The following is a 17822-nucleotide window of genomic DNA, read 5'->3' as shown; positions in this document are numbered from 1 at the left end:
CGGGCAGTGTGTGTCTCTCAGCAACTAAAAAGCCTCAAGAGCATCGCTTGGCTGAATTAAAATCAAGAATAGAGATCAGCCAAAATAGTAAGATTAAACGAGAACTTACCAGTTTGAAGTTTGATCTGTATTTTATGAGGAGATACGATGAGGGATGTTGGGGGGTGGCGCATTTTCCATGGCTCTGGGCCTTGGTCTAAAAAAGATTTTGGGTGATAAAATGCGGACCCCGAGCTTTCGCCAGTCCCATGTGGTAGACGTCGGCTGGTGGACGCGATGGGGTGCTGCCGCTTGGGTATTGTCGTTTTGCGTTTGCTCGTCCCGGGGCCTGCCCTCAGGAGACCAAAAGTTTTAGAGGCCTCATCCATGTTTTTTACTTTTTTCGTGAGGTTTTTGCCAAAGAGCAGTGTGTCTGGCTCAGTGGCTGGGGTTTTGCACAACCCCGCGAATTTTGGATTTAGGGCAGGCCTTATGATTTATTTACGGAGGTTATTTATCTCGAACTGTGTGTTTGTACAACAGTGCGAGAGTGTCTTGTTGGTTTGTGGTCATCTCTGTATTGTCCACAGAACGAGCAATGATGTGATGGCTGACGTCAGGAGCCTGAGGATCCGCTGCAGTATCAGCTCCTGGTTCTGAATATTTGTCCCGACGTGCCCCCAGATTTGGCTGTTGACAGCCGGCACTTTGAGGGACTCACAATTTTCTGGAGCTGTGTACATTTTTAAGGCCTCATTAACCACCTGCTCCTGTAGGGGCCTGTTGGAGAGGTGGTTGATGCTGGCCGCTAGTTCAGGCTCTAATGGCCTTCCTGCATGTGGGGCTGCCACGTAGCGGTCCACCACACCCAGCAGCTCTTCCTGGTCCTGCACCCCTTGCATTCTCCCGACTTCTTCAGCCACTGTCCCCTCTTCCTGACCAGCCCAGTCCTGGTCACCAAAGCTACCCTTGGGTAAGGAGGAAGCGATGGCCAGTGCACAAGGCACTGTGGAGGGAGTGCCTGAACTCCCCCTGCGAGACTGCCCCTCACGCAGCGCGTCTCGCAGGAGCACCTGCGCCAGGAGTCGCTCCATGCGGCTCAGGCGGCTGTTTCTCCCCCGTGCGGTTGGAGAGGCGTCCCCGTCCGACAAGTCGGAAGCCACCGGCCGGACGCTTCTTCGGTAGCTTTACATCCAGCCCTCTGCTCAGGCGCTAGCGGGCTGGGCTCGGCACGGTGTTGGGGATGGTGGAGCGCCCGGTAAGCGGTCCTACCGCCTGTTGCTGCCCGCCCCCCCCCAGATGGAACGCTCCTCCGTTGGAGTCGAGCGGGAGACAGGTTTGTTCAAGAGCATGTGTTCTCTGCCTGTGAAACAAAGCAGAAGGCTCTCCTGTGAAAGAAAACTGACCTCAGTGTACTTACTTGACGGACCGTTCTTTCACCCTGTAGCGGGAGCGCCTGACTCCCGATGCGGCCGCTGTTGCACTGCTGAACGCAATGCCGCGCATGCGTGCAGAGCGGGCTCTTCACGTAGTCACTCACGTGACTCCGAGGTCAAATGTTCTGTTCCTCGGTATAAAATATCACACTCTTCATCAGAGGAGGAACTGGGTGGCTTCAACGCAGTGATGGGGCTGCTGCATTGATCACTGACTGCAGATTGGTGAGCTTAATCCTCAGCTCCCATCAAGAACAATCAGCTCGCAGTGTGAAAGGCTGCGGCAGGTTAAGTCCTCCCACTTTTAATTGCAAATATGTGCACTCCCTTGACACCCTTGAATCCGCTCTCTCTTCACTCCCACGTCCAGCCCTTTCAGTAACTGCGTTTTTGTGTAATAAGCTGCTTGCGATTCTCATCGACATTGTTTTAGAATTGCCTGCGCCTTGTTACGAGTGACATGGCAGCATTGTGGCATTCAGAGCAACACTGCTGTGGGTTAATAATGCTGCCACTCACACTGATCTACTCTGGACTTCAAACAGAGCGTGCTTTCGCTGGAGGAGCTCGGAGAAGTGTAGTGAACAGTGGGCACGTCTATCTTTTAATACAAGCAGCCCAGCGCACATTCAGGCGGGACTGCGAGTGTGAACTTGTTATGCCAATCAGGTTCTCAAACAGTATAGAAACCCTATTCCCAGCTGGCAGCTGGGCCCAGTGTATTCGTCAGCCCCTCTCTCATTGTCTCGGCAGGTCAAAAGGACTCATCTGTGGCAAACGATTTATTTTATGTCACTGCTCTGCAGACCAGAGCCATCTGCTTTCCTCTTCATTTGCATGATAGACATGAGATGGAAAGCAGTCCCTGTGATTATTTGCATCCATATTGACAGCCAAGTAAGGAAACACAATGATTACCTGCAGATTTGGAGCAACTATCAAGTCTGCTGTCATTTCTAAACTGCTTGTGTGTTTTCAGTTGACAAAACAATTCTGCAAATTCAGTAAACGGCCGTAAAGATTTTGCCTTTGTATCATTTGACGAATGTCTACCAGATGGGGCACGGAATAAAGGTGTCTCACTGGGAGTGAGTTTCTGAAATGTCCCCAAAGAATATTACTAATAGGAGCCACGTTGGTCGGCACAGTGGCGCAGTGGTAGAGTCGCTGCCTTGCAATGTCAGAGACCAGGGTTCGATCCTGACTGTGGCTGCTGCCTGTCCGGTGTTTGTATGTTCTCTCTGTAACTGCGTGGGTTTTCTCCGGGTCCTCCAGTTTCCGCCCACACTCCAATGATGTACAAGTTTGTAGGTTAATTGGCTCCTGTAAATTATAAAATTGTCCCTAGAGTATAGCGCCAGTGAATGGGGTGATCGCTGATTGGCACCGATTCGGTGGGTTAAAGGGTCTGTTTCCACACTGTATCTCTAATGTCTAAAGTTAAGTCTCGCAGCCCCTTGAAGGGCTTCATCCCTGTCTGATTCTGGCCCGGATTCACCTTCACAATAGCATGGATTTTTCTCCAAGTCAAAATTCATGCATTCAGCCTTGAATATAAATACAGACAGAATTCCAAGGATCTTAAGCTCCCTGAGGGATTCCTTATCCCATCGAAGAGGAGTAAACCAGTTCTATCAGAGCGGCATGGGCGGCATGGTAGAGCATGTGCCAGAGATCCGGGTTCGATCCTAACTAAGGGTGCTAGTCTGTACGGGTCTGTACGCTCTTCCCGTGTCCTGCGAGGTTTTCTCCGAGATCTTCGGCTTCCTCCCACACTGCAAAGACGTACAGGTTTGTAGATTAATTAGCTTGGTGTAAATGTAAAATTGTCCCTGGTCTGTGTCGGGTAGTCTTAATGTACGGGTCAGTGCGGACTTGGTGGGCTGAAGAGCCTGTTTCCGCAAGGTATCTCCGAACTAAACTACACTGCGCTACACTAAACATTGGGTAAGTCCATATCTGATATGCGGGAGCAGTTCCAGTGGGGTGAGCAGCAGCATTGGGTAGAGGGGGTTGGGGATTGGGGAACAGGCCTGGAAGGCAGAGGCATGATTTTGAAATGCCATGGGAAAGGAGGGCTGGAAAAGGGAGTTCAGTAGAACATGCTCCTGCACAGATTCGGGGAAATTAAAGCATTAAAGTTATGATGGCGGAAGATATCTGAGTGCATGAATGTAGCCATTACCGAAACATACCTACCGTGTAAGATGGGCAGGAGTGGCAGCTCAGCACTCCTGGTTGAAGGGTTTGTGGACAATATGGATAGGGATAAGATAGAAGGGCAACAAACAAAATAATTTGGAGGAACTCAGCCGGTTGGGCAGCATCTATGGAGGCAAAAGCATGATTGATGATTTGGGTGGAGACACCGCAGCAGGTCTGAGAATGTAGAGGGGAGAGTCCGTACAAAGATATGAGAAGTCTCCTGGCCATCTCTCCTCCGCACTCTCCATATTGCTGTTGGGTCCCAACCCAAACAGCCAACCATCCCTCTATCTCCGCAGATGCTGTTCGACCCACTGAGTTCCTCCAGCAGTTTCTTAGTTCCAGATTCCAGCATCTACAGCCTCTCGTGACTACAATAGGAGGCACACTGGCAGCATTTGGAACAATTGAGAGGGTGATGAAGGATGGTGTACAGGAAAGATTAGCAGACAAGGTCACATGGATTGAATTTAGGAACGAAGGGATGGTCTACCAGACAGCTGGGTGTATGTAATCCAAGGGTCTGATCCAAGGGTGAGTCTGATCCAAGGAAAAATGGGGGAAATGTGTAACGTGCAAAACTAACAGGGCAATGATAGTTGGGGATTTCAACTCTGTTGCCGTTAACTGGGACAGGACTAACATGAAGACAACAGGAGAAGCAACATGTCTGAAGTACAATCAGGAGAAGTTGAATCAACTGAGATGGCACCGGCTGGCTGAATTACAGCATCTGCTCGGACGAAAGCGCTAGGACACATTGGGGCAAGAATCACACCACAGTCAGATTCAACTAACCATGAAAAGCCAAAGGGAGACCAGGTGTGAAATCATGTCCAGGAGGCAGCTCCGCCATTCCATCATTATCGATTCATTATTCCTTCTCAACCGCATTCTACTGCCTCCTCCCCATAACCTTTTTTCACCATTACTAAACAAGTACACATTTTTCTCCGCTTTAAAATATGTTCAGAGAGGATTGTGTCTGAACCGTACGGTTATAGAATCAAACAGCACGGAAACAGGCCATTTGGCCCAACTTGTCCATGGTGACCAGTCGCCACCTTTCTGCATTCAACATTAATCCCATCACCTAATATTTCCCATCATTATTTCAGCGATTCATTTGGACATTTCTAAATTCTCTCAGCAACCCAACATCAACCATTCTCTCAGTCAGTGCATTCCAGATATTTACCACTCTCTGGGGGGGAAAACACCTTCCTCGTAACCATACTGAATCTCTTTGCCCTTACTCTTGTGTATATTGTCTGACTAATGTACCACGGATATCCACTTCTATAACTTCCTTAGAACATGGAGTGCTGGAGTAACTCAATGGGTCAGGCAGCAAATCTGGAGGACATGGATGGGTGACATTTTGGGTCAGAGCCCTTCTTCAGCCCAAAGCACCACCTATGCACATCCTCCAGAGATGTTGCCTGACCCGCTGAGTTACTCCAGCACTTTGTGTTCTATGCAAGATTACAGCATCTGCTTCCAAATACCTGTCTCCGTCCATCTCTATAGCTTCCTCTGACAACTCACGTCAGACACAGAAAGCCCTCTGAGTGAAATGATTGCTCTTTTGACTTCACATATGGAACATAGACCACAGTGATAGGCCTTTCTATTACATACCTCGGTTTTCTCTGAGAAGGTCAGTTCTGAATCCAAACTATGAGCGACTTTATCACAAGCTTTAAGGGGCTGTCCCACTGTACGAGCTAATTCAAGAGCTCTCCCGAATTTAAAAAAAAAAAAATCAAACTCGTGATAAGCACGTAGAATGAACGGAGCGGGCACGTCGGAGCTCGGGACGTCTCTTAGTGGCTCGTAACGCTAACCGCAGGTACTCGGGAAACGCGGTAAGCTCGGGAAGACTCGTGAAGACTTTTCAACATGTTGAAAAACATGTTGAGAGCCCCGAGTACCTACGAGCGGCTATTACCGTAATTCTCTGAGTTCGAATCAGGGGAAACTCGGGAGAACTCTTGTATTAGCTCGTACAGTGGGACAGCCCCATTACCAAAATACATGCAGTCCACATCCACTGCATCACCCTCAATGATCACATTTGTTACATCCTCAAAAAACTCAATCAATTTCATAAGACATGACCTGCTGCAGACAAAGCCAGGCTAACTTCCTTAATTCACAAATTCCATTCCGAATGGGATTAAATCCCATTAAGTACGGCACCACTCTTTCTACTCACAGTTGGTCACTCTCTCTGTTTCCAGTGCCCCATATACTCGTTATACTGAGAGGGCCCTGATTTTACAATTTGCTGAGAGCATCCAAGCCAAGTTTATTTTTATTCAGAATCATAGGTTTTCTTTGGGTGAGCATTCCAACCCTCACACTAATACCATACTAATGTTTCAGCCATCTGCTGGGGGATAAGATTTATACCCTTGCTCTACTGATAGTGATCTCGAACCATGCTCTAGAAACATAGAAACATAGAAAATAGGTGCAGGAGTAGGCCATTCGGCCCTTCGAGCCTGCACCGCCATTCAATATGATCATGGCTGATCATCCAACTCAGTATCCTGTACCTGCCCTCTCTCCATACCACCTGATCCCTTTAGCCACAAGGGCCACATCTAACTCCCTCTTAAATATAGCCAATGAACTGGCCTCAACTACCTTCTGCGGCAGAGAATTCCAGAGATTCGCCACTCTCTGTGTGAAAAAAGTTTTCCTCATCTCGGTCCTAAAATATTTCCCCCTTATCCTTAAACTGTGACCCCTTGGTCTGGACTTCCCCAACATCAGGAACAATCTTCCTGCATCTAGCCTGTCCAACCCCTTAAGAATTTTGTAAGTTTCTATAAGATCCCCCCTCAATCTTCTAAATTCTAGCGAGTACAAACCGAGTCTATCCAGTCTTTCTTCATATGAAAGTCCTGACATCGCAGGAATCAGTCTGGTGAACCTTCTCCGTACTCCCTCTATGGCAAGAATGTCTTTCCTCAGATTAGGAGACCAAAACTGTACAACTGCAAGACCCTGTACAACTGCAGTAGAACCTCCCTGCTCCTATACTCAAATCCTTTTGCTATGAAAGCTAACATACCATTCGCCTTCTTCACTGCCTGCTGCACCTGCATGCCTACTTTTAATGACTGGTGTACCATGACACCCAGGTCTCGTTGCATCTCCCCCTTTCCTAATCGGCCACCATTCAGATAATAATCTACTTTCCTGTTTTTGCCACCAAAGTGGATAACCTCACATTTATCCACATTATACTGCATCTGCCATGCATTTGCCCACTCACCCAGCCTATCCAAGTCACCTTGCAGCCTCCTAGCATCCTCCTCACAGCTAACACTGCCCCCCAGCTTCATGTCATCCGCAAACTTGGAGATGTTGCATTCAATTCCCTCATCCAAATCATTAATATATATCGTAAATAGCTGGGGTCCCAGAACTGAGCCTTGCGGTACCCCACTAGTCACTGCCTGCCGTTGTGAAAAGGACCCGTTTACTCCTACTCTTTGCTTCCTGTCTGCCAGCCAGTTCTCTATCCACATCAATACTGAACCCTCTACTGAGAGTTTGCAAATGATCACCTTGAGGATTGTGTCCCAGCCCCTTGACCTGCTAATGATGTTCCAAATGTAGACTCACACTGCCGTTGTAAACTGTCCACCATGAGACCATAAGACCTTAAGAGCAGAATTAGGCCATTCTGCCCATTAAGTCTGCTTCACCATATGATCATGGCTGATCTATATTTCCCTCTCAACCCCATTCTCCTGCCTTCTCCCCATAACCTTTGCGACCCTTACTAATTAGAAACCTATCTATAAAAATACCCAAAGACTTAACCTCCACAGCCGTCTGTGGCAATAAATTCCATAGATTCACCACCCTTTGTCTAAGGAAATTTGCCCTCGACTCACTTTTATTCTGCCCTCTGGTCTTAGACCCTCGCACTGCAGGAAACATCCTCTCCACTTCCACTCTATCTAAACCTTTCATTATTAATTCATCTTGGTTGCACTAAGAACTGAGATTTTTTGCACAAATATTGTTGTTTTTAATTTATTGAATTGGTTCTGTTATTGAATTGGTTTCTGTTTGTTTATTATGTTATCTATGAGTACTATGTTTGCAGGCCTGGTATGCTGATGCTAGTAAGAATGCCATTAAATTCTTACTTGCAACAGCATAACAGACCTGCAAACATGACAATTAAACACACTTGACTCTTGACCTAAACTTGAGATGAAGAAAGTAATCAATGCAAACAATTATATCTGTTTAGTTTAGTTTCGATTAGTTTAGTTTAGAGATACAGCGTGGAAACATGCCCTTCAGCCCACTGAGTCCACATAGGCCAGCGATCCCGCACGCTAACACTATCCTACACACACTAGGGATGATTTATATTTATTCCAAGCCAATTAACCTACAAACCAGTACGTCTTTGGAGTGTGGGAGGAAAACCCATGCGGTCGCGGGGGAGAATGTACAAACGTATAAAGTCCGTACAGACAAGTACCCGTAGTCAGGATCGAACCCGGGTCTCTGGAGCTGTAGGGCTGTAGCTCTACTGCCACGCTACCATGCCACCTTTATTTCAACTTAAAGCAACTTTATTTCCTATGTTGTGTTGATAACTGTAGGCTTTGATTCTAAACTACACAACTAATGCAGAAATCCTACTTATTTACCGGTCTGTACTGTTCCCCAAATTCCAGTGAACTTAACATCATTTCAGTTCCAATATGGAGGGAGAATATCCGTGGAGCTGAGTTCAGACCCATTCCATCTCTCCTGAGATGCTGCCTGTCCCGCTGAGTTACTCCAGCATTTTGGGTCTATCTTCAAGAACATCAGTGGGTTTGAGATTCCATATACTGGGCTCTTGTGTAGACACCAGAGGGCAGCATCAGCACAATCAATGGGAAGTCTCAGCTGAGGATGGATGGAGGGGGTGCAATGAATGGTCATGTTCTGCCCCTGTACATCACGCAACTTGTAACTGTGGCATTCACGAAGCAATCCTCCAACAACTCCAGCAGTTTGCTCCCGGTCAAACTTTCAAACCAATTCGCTAATCATAAAATGCTCATCTTCATCCAAGTTAGTTTCACACTAACTGCCACTTTGGTGTCGTGAGGAAACTGATCAGGTTTTATTTTTTAATTAAAAAAAGCCAGGATGTGCTTTTAGTGTGCAAGAAGGTACTAAGGATATGTGTGTGAAAAAGCTGTTTTAAAATTAACAATCGGTACAACTGCTTTGCAAAATATGGTCTGGTCTGCGGACATGTGCCGATAGGGAGAGGAGGAATTATCCGTGTTACTCACCATCTTGTGCTAGAACTTGACAGTTTTATTCTGAATTTTTTTTTAACGTTTTGGATCACGAGGAAAGACATTTTTCATTTAACAACACATTTCAGATTCCGAATCCTCCAGTGAAGCAATAACATGGATAATAAAAATGGATTAAAATTCACAGGCCGGCAGTTTCACTCCGAGTAGCTCAAAGTTATTACCTGACTGATGAATTTATGGGAGTAAATTTCCTTATTGAATGCCAAATGTTTTGGTGGATGCGCAGACCTTAAGGAAGTTTCAAAAAATGAACAAGAATTTGCAGGGCTTTTTTATGTCAAAGATTTCTATGCTATAGGTGTTAATTAACTCTGACACGATTACCGTTGAGACAATCATGTTGAGAAGTTCAGATGGTATCATAAATTAGGAGTGCCTTTGGAGTTACAAATTGAAGTACATTATGCATCAGTCTGTGTGGATGAAAAAATAAAACAAGAACAAATTCCGAGTGGCATCATGCACCCATTGAATGTAATATGTGTTTGGATTGCGTGAAAGCTAATCTAACATCTCGTGATTTCCAACCCAACAATCACATCAGGTTGAACCTTTATCTTGTACACCAGTGCACAGGTCTCCTGTGGTTCCAAGTGAGTAGGCAGGCGTATGTTTAGGGTGGAAGACTCAGCAACAGTCCAGTGGGTTGCCTTGTTCTTGGATGAGTATCAACTTCTTGAGGTCAGTCAGCCTCTGCAAAGGGTAGAGACTTCCTAATAAGGTGTCTAGAGCCTCCTCTAAGCTGGTGGAGAGTATCCATCACCTTCTTTATTGTGTCATATAGAGATGAATTTTGTGGAGTTTGGGGACTCAGGGGGTGAGTCACCTACCACTGAATCCCCAAGGCTGTTCTTGGAAGCAGTGCTTATGTGGTGGGTCTAGTTTTGGTGGAATTGACCGGGATATTTGTGAGAAACTGAATGGTGGAGCAGTAAAGAGGACCCAAATGGCCTACGGCGACTTGTTGTTGTGTTGTATAACCTGGTGATTGTCTAAGACCAGACTCATGTGCAGCACTATTTTATTTTGCTATTTAATAGCCCTATATAGAAACATAGAAAATAGGTGCAGGAGTAGGCCATTCGGCCCTTCGAGCCTGCACTGCCATTCAATATGATCATGGCTATGTGAATGATATGTGAATATTGTTCATGTCTAAAGGGTCCACAAAAGAGACAATCTAAGATAAACTAGTGTCCAGCACAGTTTAGTTTAGTTTAGTTTAGACATGCAGCACGGAAACAGGCCCTTCGGCCCACCGTGTCTGCGCCGGCCAGCGACCCCCACACATTAACACTACCCTACACACACTAGGGCCAATTTTGCATTTATACATTTATACCAAGCCAATTAACCTACAAACCTGTACGTTTTTGGAATGTGGGAGGAAGCCGAAGATCTTGGAGAAAACCCACACAGGTCACAAAGAGAACATAGAAACTACGAACAGAGAGCACCCGTAGTCAGGATTGAACCCGGGTCTCTGGCGCTGTAAGGTAGCAGCTCTACAACTGCACCACCGTGCCATACTGGTTGTATCCTCTTCCATTTTGAGGAAGAGTCGCTGACTGAAACTGTGACTGTCTTCTCTTTCCACTGATGCAGCTTGACTGCCTAGGTTCTTCCAACATTTTTGTTTCTGTTTCAAATTCCAGCATCCCCACTTTTATTTGCTTTTCATCTCCCTACACATTTGTTTCAATCTTTCTCATCGCATGGCAACTTCTCACCTTCAACTGGAGGAGAACTAATTTGCGGATCACACCTCCGTTTGCACTTGTTTTGAGGCCAAGCCCTCAGTCATCATTGTTTCATTGCCTGAGGCAATAAAAGGAGGGTCCTTACACTCAACACCTGCAGGACAAAAGTTGTCCACCAACCTATTCCCACTGCATAATACCATCTTCCAATAATAAATGTAAGGTCCTCAGCAAGAACCTGGAGTATGTTGAACATTTCCAAATCTTCAATGATGAAATTCACCATCACCTTCAATGTGCAAGAACTTTGTTTGATAGCAATTAAGGCTTCAAACTTGGCACCAAACCCCTGGTCCACTAGGCTGTTGTGATCCCTGATCCCTACATGATTCTGAGATCTGGACTACCTACAACAGTCATGTCAATACACTGGTTAGAGAACACCAGTGTTGTCTCTGTAAAATCATTCAAATCCACTGGAAGGACGAGTGAACAAACACCAGAGGTCAATATTCTCAGCTTTCAGATCCAGGTTGGACTCAGTCAGTTTCATGGGCAGGCCATACTTTTCACACGTCCAGTGTCATTCTCCAGAAATAGACAAACTGTTCCGAACACTGGAATTGGGAGAGAATATTGGGTGGCCAGAGAAAAACATTGTGCCTAAAGCCTCTTTGAGTAAAATGCACCATTCCCACTATCTCCTGGGTATCTCTGGCCCATGAGCACACAAAGTGGAGAAGGGAGGTTTGGTACAGTGTTGTGAACCTTGAGGAAAGGCATCTGGAGCACCCAGAGGTTGGCACAAGTGGTAGAAGGAGCACACCACCAGGAATATCCAGCTTCCCCATCAAGTACCTCTTGCTTCAACTGTGAAATCTTAGATTCATACCATACAGAAACAGGTCTTTTGGCCTAACTCATCCATGCTTACCAAGATGTCCCATTTACGCCAGTTCCATTTGCCCCCATTTGGCCCATATTCCTGTTTCTAAGCATGTACCTGTTCAAGTGTCTATTGAATGTCGTTATAGTAAGTGTCTCAACTATCTCCTCCGGTAGTTTGTTCCAGCATGCTCTGAGTGAAACAATTGCCTCTCAGGTTCCTATTAAATCGTTCCATTCTCACCTATGCTATTTGGTTCTTGATTCCCATTTTCTGTGTAAAAAAAAAAACTGTACATTCACCCTATGTATTTCCTTCATGCTTTTACACACCTCTATAGCATCAACACTCAGCCTCCTGCGTTCCAAGGAATGTATTACAAGCCTGCCCAAATATTTCCTATAGTTCGGGCCCTCGAGTCCTGGCAACATCCGAGTAAATTATCTCTACACTCTATCCAGCTTTGTCGTCTCCAGTTCCCACATTGACCCCCATCAGCCACTTCCAAGAGACATCTTCAATCCTAAAGGACTAAAGAGGGTGAAGGAGACTGCTTGCATACACAATCTGCTCATTGCCTGAGGAACTATAGATCCAACCTGGATCTAACTAACTATAAATGAGCAAAGTCAGAAAATCACAGTTGATAGTATCGATAAAAGGTGCGGTCAGGGTCACGGGGTGGTTATTGTTCGTCAGTATCTGGATTCAGTTCCACTGTGTTTCGACGGTATTTTTCTGCTTTTCATTCAGACTTCCTGAATTTGTTTGTTTGCACAGAATTATTGAGTTGCTGTGCTGAAGATTCAATAGCGTTGTAAAGAACCTCTGAACATGCTGTAGCAGATGGATGTCAGTCATTGACAGTAATCCGACTCTAGCCTTCAACTACGATCTGTTCTGACGGGTTCTCGCATCAACAGGATCGTTTAATCGACTAAAATGTCTCGTAATTCCTTACCTATTCCTTTTCTCCAGAGATGCTGCCTGACCTGCTGATTTGCTCCAGCATTTTGTGCCTATCTTAAAATTCCAGCACCTACTCACTTCCGTACACCATATTTAGTACACCACATACACCATGTACATCATAGCATACAAGCACCAGTGCATGATATTATTAGTTTCTGTATTTGTGTGTACTTGAGACAAACCTACTTTCAAACCTTTAAACTTTCCAGAATGAGTGAATTCATTCACAGTTAGAACAGTGCGAATGGAACGTGTGTGTGTGCTAGGCTAATTGAATATTTCGCTGTGTGATGGTGAGAATTAGACAATTTGCAATATTTTTAGGAATATTTAAGGTAATGATTGGATTTTAAGAAACTGTAATCCAGGCATTTCTGGGAATTTCTGGTGCAGCTTTTTAGTTTAGTTTATAGATACAGCGCGGGAACAGGCCTTCCTGTCCACACTGACCAGCAATCCCCGCCCATTAACACTATCCTTCACACATTAGGGACAATTTACACTTATACCGAGACAATTTATCTACAAAACCTGCACGTCTTTGGAGTGTGGGAGGAAATCTACGCGGTTACAGGGAGAACGTACAAACACCATACAGGCAGCACCCGTAGTCGGGTTCGAACCCGGGTCTCCAACGCTGCAAGCGATGCAAGACAACAACTCTACCGCTGCACCACCATGCTGCCCATTGAAGGTATTTTTAGTCAGTTTTTCTTACCAGAGGTGACAACGTATTGGAAGAATTGATTAGCTGTCAAAACCCATAATACATTCCCATTAACTGAATACCAGTTTCCACACAATGGATACAGGATTCACTGCAGGTGCCAGGGAAATAACCCAACCTGCCTGTTTTCATACTGGATAAGATCTCTATTTGACAAGACAAATAGCAGCCAACAATGTAATTGATATTTTAGCTTTTGTGATGAATTGGAAATGAGGACAAATCGATGCTTCTTCAGGCATTCTGCAATGGTGTAAGGCATTAAACAGCATGAAACCATTACAATAAAACGGAGTGGTTACCACAACAGGTAAACAAATTACTCTTAGATTACTGCCCAGACACTGGAAATGGGAATGTTTTGATTTATGCTCCATCACACCATTTTTAAAGGCAACCTTTCCTTTCATCTGCATCCATATTATTCCACTCCATCAGAGAAAGTTTCTTTGTTCCACCCTATACTTCTCCTCACCGTCTTTGCTACACAAATTCATATTTTTTCCCTTTTTTTAAAAATTTCGGGAGAGGGTCTTCAACTTGAATCAGATCACATGTAAACCTCCTCTATCTCACCTTGAACCCATACTCTCTGGGTTTAGACACATCTACCACTGGAAATAGACACTCTATCAGTGTCGCCCATGATTTTACATGTGCTCTCTTGTCACCTCTCAGTTTCCTTTGCTCCAAGGAAATCAGATCTAGCCGGTCACTTCTGTCCTCATAACTCAAGACCTCCAATCCAGGCAATATTCTTGCACAACTTTTCTGCAACTTAATAACGTAATTGCCTCTCCAGCTTAATAACACCTTTCCTGCAGTGTGGGGACCAGAACAGTGCATAAACTACTCCAAGTTTCACCTAACCAGTGTGTTGTACAATTGTAACATGCCACCCCATCTCTTGTACTCAGTATCTTGGTGAATGAAGGCTAGTGTGCCAAATGTCTTCTTCACCACCCTGTCCACTTGTCCACATTCAGTGAACTGTGTACTTGTACCCCACGTCTCACTGTTGTACAACACTCCTCAGGGCCTTCACTGTGTATATGCTGCCCTTGGGACTAGATAAGATAGATAGGTTAAACAACACATATTTTAATGCAGGAAACCTGACCGATAAGACTGATAAACCTAGACCATCGATGAGCACAGAAAAATTATGATCTTATTGCACTCACAGAATCATGTTTGAATGGACCTCAGTGTATCAGGACATGGAAGATTCAGGTGTCAGAGGTGGCGAGAGATAGGGGCAGGACAATACTGACTTGAACAGGGAACATAGAACGTGGAACACTACTGCATAGGAGCAACCCTTTGCTTCTCAATGTCTGTGCCGAACATTATTTATAAATCTCCTCTGCACCCTCTCCAAAGCATTTTGGCAGCATCTTCTACATCCTTACTGTAGTGCAGCAATAGTGGGCCGAAGGGCCAGTTTCTGTGCTGTTCATTTCCATGAGCTCAATGATGCTGTGACCATAAGTCATCTTATTGACTGATAGTTCGCCTTCCAACAATTGTTAGCACGGTTAAATTCAGACCGATGGTTGATTTTTACCAAGTGTTGTGGTGACTGTGGGAGAAGATATAAAAGGGGAGTTACGATTAATTCAGCAGTAGGTTGTTGAACTTTGGCAACTCTTTCTGGTGCAATGCTGAAGTATTAAGCTGCAAGGCTACTTACTCGTTTTAGATATTTCAGCCCCTACAGATACTCCATTTTGCCCATCGATCTCAGCCCTTGCAGATCGCCTGGGATTGCCAGCTCGTACCCTTTTGTCGGCTAGCGTGGAGACTTGACAGGTCACCCTCAGATTCATTGGACATCAGCTTCTCCTGCAGGGTTCTGGAAGGGAGAAGCGTTACCAAGTTACCAGAGGCTGCACCTGAACAGTTGATGAACCTGAGCTGGCAGTTTGTGCAACTTGTTGAATGCTTGCTGAGATAAATTTCAGTTCAGTTTAGTTTAGAGATACAGCGCAGAAACAGAGCTCCCGGGGAAGACCCATGCAGGTCACATGCAAACTCCATACAGACAGCACCCGTAGTCAGGATCGAACCCGGGTCCCTGGCGCGGTAAGGCAGCAACCCTACTGCTGCGCCACCGTGCTGAATGAATGAAGTGCATCGGATAATACATGGTGCAAGAGCTCAGATAAGCTACAAGGCTTTGCTTCTATTTACTTCCAATACGTCCAGCCCTCCAATCCTCAGAGTATTACTGGCTTTAATCACAGCTCTGGTCCCCACCCAACCCACTCACCTCACCCAATTCATGCCGCACTGATGTTATCTATATATTGAATAGAGAACAAGGTTGGAAAGTGCAATAGCTCATGAAATGATGTGGAGTTAGTGGGTCTGTGGATGGAGAGGATGTTGAGAGTGGGAACTGGCCTTGGAGGAGCCCTAACAGGGCAGATGTAAATGTGGAGGGAATGCATGATCTTTCAGACAGGCAGCCAAACCAGAGAGTGAGGGAGTTGTGGGAGCCACCAGTTGCTGGATAGAGATAGGCTGTGAAATTCAGCTTCTTACCACAGTCTTTTCAGTGTCACACCTGCCCATTTGCTCAACATTTCATTTGTGAATCACAGATGAATGTTTCTAACACAATCTGTGCTATTTAGCAAATTAGGTCATACCTCGTGTACAGATTACATATCAGGCAGAGTCAATTGGTAACACTGGCTTTTGGCAAATGCAGAGTTGAAGCCGGGCGCTGAAACACATTGAGATAACTATGTTCAAAGAACAAGCTCATAGTCTACTGACCACAGATATCCCAGCCCTCCGAAAATCTTCATGGTCATGAAATGAAGTGATACCAATGTACTGAAGTAGTACTAACACGATCTCCAAAGTTCATAAATTCACAAGTGATATGAGCAGAATTAGGCCATTCAGCCCATCAAGTCTACTCCGCCATTCAATCATGGCTGGTCTATCTTTCCCTCTTAACCCCATTCTCCTGCCTTCTCCCCATAACCCCTGACACCCGTACTAATCAAGAATCTATATATCTCAGTCATAAAAAAATAACCATTGACGACCACCACAGCCTCTTGTGGCAATGAATTCCAAAGATTTACCACCTTCTGACTAAATAATTAATCAACCCCTTTGATAGTGCAAGCAATCCCACCATCAGCATTGTTCCTATCCCAAATCCTCAAGGCTTGATAGCATCACCAAGCACCAATGTACACTATGCATTCTCAAGCCTGGAGCAAGGTTCTTGTAACAAGCATTTCACCCCATGTTTCATTGTGGCTGGCGGTTCCAGAGGGATTAAGAAAATGTTTTCAGACAGAAGACTGAAATCTGAACTAATAATCTGAAAAGGGTCCGAACCCGAAACATCACTTATCCATGCTCTCCAGAGATGCTGCCTTACCTGCTCGGTTACTCCAGAACTTTGTATCTTTTTTTGTAAATCAGTATCTGCAGTTCCTTGTGTCTAGAAAATCTGCATCACCATTTCCCAGATTCCCAAACATTCCAAATCACATTGGGTGGCTGTGTGTCTTTAGCCACAGTAAAAAGAGGCCCTGATTCCCTTCAGCAGAGAGGCAAACAACCAGAGCATAGATTCAGGCCAACTGATCAAGGCTTTAGAGGGGATTCAGAAAATAAAAATTTCAAGATACATGATAAAGGGAATAATGTTCAGTGCAAGATAAAGTCCAGTAAAGTCCGATAGTCTTTAGATAATCTGAGAGTCTGTAATGAGGTAGATAGTAGTTCATGACTACTCTCCAGTTGTTGATAGGATGGTTCAGTTGCCTGATCACAGCTGGGAAGAAACTGTCCCTGAATCTGAAGGTATGCTTTTTCACACTTCTGTACCATTTGCCTGATGGGAGAAGGAAGAAGTGGGAGTGACCAGGGTGAGACTCGTCCTTGATTATGCTGGCGGCCTTGCCAAGGCAGCGTGAAGTGTAGATGGAGTCAATGGAAAGGAGATAGGTTTGTGTGATGGTCTGGGCTGCGTCCACAATTCCCTGCAATTTCTTGCCTTCCTGGATGGAGCTGTTCCCAAACCATGCTGTAATGCATCCCGATAAGATGCTTTCAATGGTACTTCAGTAGAAGTTGATGAGAGTTGTTGGGGACATGCTGAACTTCTTAAATCTTCTAAGGAAGTAACAGACTGGAAGAGCTATAAAACTGTAGGGCAATTGAGCAAGGTCTGGGAAGAGAGATGAATCGAACTTGCTTTTGTGGCTGCCACTGTCTTGATGGATTGAATGTAAACCAGTGCCAGAAATTTCTCAGATTCTGTGATTAACTCAGGTGGTGTTGCCACTATGTCCAAAACACTATTCTTGAGAAGCAGGAATAAGCTTCTTCACTGTATAAGTTATAAATGCTCCTTAAGAACATGACTGGTACATGGTACCGCCAGCTGCTTCATAGCACCAGAGACACAAGTTCAATCCTGGCCTCCGGTGCTGTCCATGTAGAGTTCTCCCGATGATCCTGTGGGGTTTCTCTGGGTGCTCTGGTTTCCTCTCACATTCCAAAGTCGTGCCGGTTTGTAGATTATTT

Source organism: Leucoraja erinacea, chromosome 30 (genome assembly GCF_028641065.1).
Source record: "Leucoraja erinacea ecotype New England chromosome 30, Leri_hhj_1, whole genome shotgun sequence".
Taxonomy (NCBI): domain Eukaryota; kingdom Metazoa; phylum Chordata; class Chondrichthyes; order Rajiformes; family Rajidae; genus Leucoraja; species Leucoraja erinaceus.
This window is presented reverse-complemented; position numbering follows the sequence as displayed.